We start from the raw sequence: 4546 nt of genomic DNA on the forward strand, positions 1-4546 counted from the left end.
TTTCCGCACGTCTTGCATTCCTAAATCCGGTGTCTATTATCTTTTGATGGCTGACTAGTTTTCTGAAAACGATTCTTTTGATTCCCATTTCCAGGCTTAAACTTCTGGAATTTCTGATTTGGACTTCCTATATTCTTTCCAAACTTCCCTCTAAACTTGGAACTTCCTAGATCTTGTTCTAAATCCTCAAACTTTCTTTTCTTTCCTTCACTTTCCCTTTTAGTTGCATCTCTTTCTCCTTCTACGATCATGGCTTTCTGTACCACAGCAGCGTAGGTCCTTAACTCAAGAAGCGCCACCTGACTACGAATCCGTGGCTTAAGTCTTTGTTGGAACCTTTTAGCTTTCTTCGCTTCTGTGTTCACATACTCGGGCACAAACCATCACTACACCATATTCGGCCTATAACAACATTTGTTTTGATGTTAAAAGCAAAAATGTTGCCTTAAATCACTAAATATAGGTCTGAGGTAACATTTTTTTTGTGTTACGATAGAGGATACTAGGTATTACCACAGACATGACGAAATTGTTATTGTAACACAAAAAATAGTGTTAGCATTGATGTTATAATAAGATAATAGGAGATATTTTGAAGTTGGTACATAGGAACTCTTTACCCACATATATTGTTCCCCTTATTCTAAGTGTGTGCACACTTTTTCTATGTGCTTGTTCTAGCGTCTAGATAACTTTGAGTCTTTGACCAATTTTATCTTAGAAGTGTATGCAGCACCAAAATGGATTTTCGACTCTTGCCTCAACAAATTTACTAATTTTTTACTTTCCTTGATGTGCGGAACCTTACTAGGAGAAAGACTCAGCTTTATAACAGTAATTCACTCTGTGTACAACATCCTAATTAGCTTTGATTTCAGTCTGGGTGAACAGATTTGCCAATGTTGGCGATATTGCTGTAGAGATAGATGGAAATACTGATTTCCGGGTAAGAGTGCTTCTCTAGAAATTTCCAGTTACATTAGTCCAAACGGATTCTGGTCGCTGAAATTACCATGTACTAAACACAAGTATAGCGCTCCCTCTTTGTGAATATTACAGTTACAGTTTTAAAATAAAATTTTTTTCTAAGCAAATGTTGGTTTCTGGTTTGTAACCTCTCCTGCAATTAATGATATATAAGTAGTATATGAATATAGTTAAAGCACAAACACACAAAAATATACACAATGGACAAATATTGAAGGTGGCTTTTGATTGCTAGCAGTACAATTTCTACTCTTTTCTAATAAAATGTGTATATTTCACACACATTGTTCTGGTTTCCTGTGATGTAGTCTACATCATCGAACAACGACTATCATATTAGTCATGTCAGTCAGCTGTCAAATCCATTTCTTGGTCTATTCCTTGAGTCTAGAAAGTGTGAATCTTGTGGTACAGCGGAAGCCGAGGAGTGTGAAGGTATGGAAATATGCTTCACTAGAAATTTTTGTTCTTTTTTGGTGTACAATATATTGTACACTTGCTTATGTGCTTGTGCAGTTTGTATTTAAATTTTCAGGACATTTTGGATACATTTGAAGAAGTGTATATACTTGAAATATGACCACTACTCTATTTTGAGCATTACACAAATTCATAATGTAAATATTTATTCGGTGGAGAAACTTCTAGTCCAACTGTCTAGGACTTCAAGTATATATTTTTGGTTTTGACTTGCAATATTTGCAATATGTCGATTGTCGAATGTTTTATCCTTCTCTTCTGATATTTGTTAATATTTTGATGCGATGGATGTAATGCTAGTTTTTATAATCACAAAATTTTTACTTTCAGAATCAGACAAAGAATGTCGGTGCAGCTGAAAGAGTGTTATCGTCATGTTGTGAGGTAAGTGGCAAATTTGGAGAACTGTTACATGTAGCAATGTTTGTCTACATGTGATTAGTAATTTTATATGTTCTATTTCTTTCATGCTATAGTAAATATGTTAATGTTTCAGCTTGCTGCTTTGAAAATTGTCAATCTGATTTATTCTGGAGAAGTTTTTTGTGGCTTAATGGTATCTGATTTTTCCAAATTAATCCAAGGGGTTCACGTCATTTTGAGAGCCTGGGCCTTGGAGAAATTGGTGATTAACAATATCACTTATCCACTGAAGTGAATAGATATTTAATAGGATGTTCATGAAAATGATAAACACGCAACTTTTTTAAGTTTTAATAGGGGATTTTGGTCTGGGTTTTTTCTGCAAGAATTTCCAGATTTTCAGAGCTCGCTTTGCAGGTGTCTGGCTGTTTCGAAGTATTGTCATTCGAGGACCCTGTTTTCCTTTTTGTTGTCTTCCTTTGCGGGAGTCTGGGGTTTTCTCTTGGAGCATTTTATGTACCTCTGTGATTCTGGCTTCTGGGTTTCTGGATGGTGAGTGGATCAGGGAAGGCTTTTTCTTTTGATTACTGTTGGGCAATATGGGCCGGGGATGTCTTTGGGCTCCCTTTTTTGGAGATGGTGGGCTGATGTTTGTTTTTAGATTGCTAGTGGGCTTTTTGGTTAAGTCTTTTAGCTTTGCCTTTCTTATTTTAAGTTAGGTTTGATTTTTGATGTAATTTATTTTGTTTTTTGTTTTTTCTCTTTTTTTTCTTAGAGCCTGTTCTAAGAGAAATTTTGAGAAGTGAATCGTGTAAATTATTTCTCTTTTATATATTTTATGAGGCTTAGACTTCGTTTACCCAAAAACCAATACCAGAGTGTTAAAAAAGAATGTTACAATAAGATATAAAAATGTTACCAAAAGATTGAATTGAGTGTTACAATAGCAAATATGGTGTTACGAAAGAGTCTATTCCAACATATTTTTGGTGTTACTAAAGGGTAAGGTGTGTTACAACAGAGCTGTGGTTAAACCTTCAACTTGTTACCATAGAAATAGAAAATGTAACTATAGGTACTCTATTGTAACATATTGAGAGGTGTTACCAAAATTTCAAAAAGTGTAACCGTTGACACCTATTGTAGCAGGGGCAAATTCAACACCCCCAAATTTTCAAAATATGTAACCATAGCCCTTTTTTTGCTTTAGGTAGCACTTTTTGGCCATATTAACACTTTTTTTTTGGTGTTGCTACAGGTCAAATATGGTGTAGTGCATGCTAACTGCGAAAACTTTACTTCATTCCCAGCTACCGTCATATTCTCCTGCTTTAAATTCAGAAATCTCATCTCTAACTGACCCTGCATGTGTAACTTGGAAAATACTTCTCCAATAATAGCTCTGTAAACTTGTGCCAAGAAATGGCTTCTCCTCTCAGCAATGCCTGAGTAGATTCCCACCAGTAACTGGCCTCATCCTCAAGATATTAACTTGCATAATGCACCTTCTTATCGTCCTCAACTTCCGCTAAATCAAAGGCTTTTTCCATCTCTCTCAACCAAGATTGAGTTTTAATTGGATCTGGAAATCCTACAAACTCTGGGGGATGAACGAATTGAAAATGTTTAAAGTTCCCGACTCTAGGGCCTGAGGGTAGTTGCAAGAGTTGAAAGAGTCAGTTCATCACAGGGGTGTCTTGGTTTTGCTTTTGGTTTTGGGTTTGAGTTTCTTCTTCTTGGTGATTTGGTGAAGTGGCCATTTTTCAAACCTAAAGAGCAATTATTAGCAATTTGATAGCATGGCATTTATAACAACCATGATCCTTTTTAAAACAGTTTTATAGGTTTTAACTGTTACCTAATTGCACATGCAATCCTATTACTACATAATTCGCTCACCAGTTAATGTTCTCACATGGTACATGATATAATTTTTTATATGGTGTTGAATAAGATTACTTGGAAACATGGGATGCAGAATAGTTAACAAAACTCAGGTATCCACAATATGGAACAAGATACAGAAGTTACTGTTTTATGAAATTCAACATTTTTTAGTAGGACAACAAAGGTACACAATGAAGTAATTAGAATATAATAAGTTCTGAGATCAAAGTACAATAATATAACAGGGTTAAACAGAGGAAAAACTGGAAAATATCCCCTATCTACCCCTAACTTCTACCTAGCTACTATTGCTACAACCAACACTAAGTTCTGAAGTACAATATAACTTGACAAGAAAAAGGGATCCCGGCATCTGACCAAGTATCGCAAAGCCTACCGGCGCTGAAAAGAAACAAAAACCACAACAAATAAGGGCTCCACCAGATGTCCCGTCTGATCTCACAATCCCACTAACCATCAAAATAAAGAATCTCCCTCAACACTGATAGCATCCAATGAATAATCTTATGAATTCTACGGGCCTCGACATCAGCATCACTGGAAGATGGTCCCTCATCCAACCTTCTACGGGCAACCTGCTCCACCATCTCAATACGAACTAGCCACTCGGTCTCCAGCATTGACGTCTGTTTCCTAGACTCACGTGCCAGCTGTTAGGATGAAAATACGCGCTAATATTCATGCAAGAATATGAGATCGCAAGTAATATAGAATTATTTCTAGTTCGTTGCCACATAGACTGGTTTAGGTTAATTTCAATCAACACGAAACTAGTAAATGCTAACTTTCGTTGTATGAATACCCTACT

This window comes from Apium graveolens, chromosome 5, assembly GCF_009905375.1.
Source record: "Apium graveolens cultivar Ventura chromosome 5, ASM990537v1, whole genome shotgun sequence".
Taxonomy (NCBI): Eukaryota; Viridiplantae; Streptophyta; class Magnoliopsida; order Apiales; family Apiaceae; genus Apium; species Apium graveolens.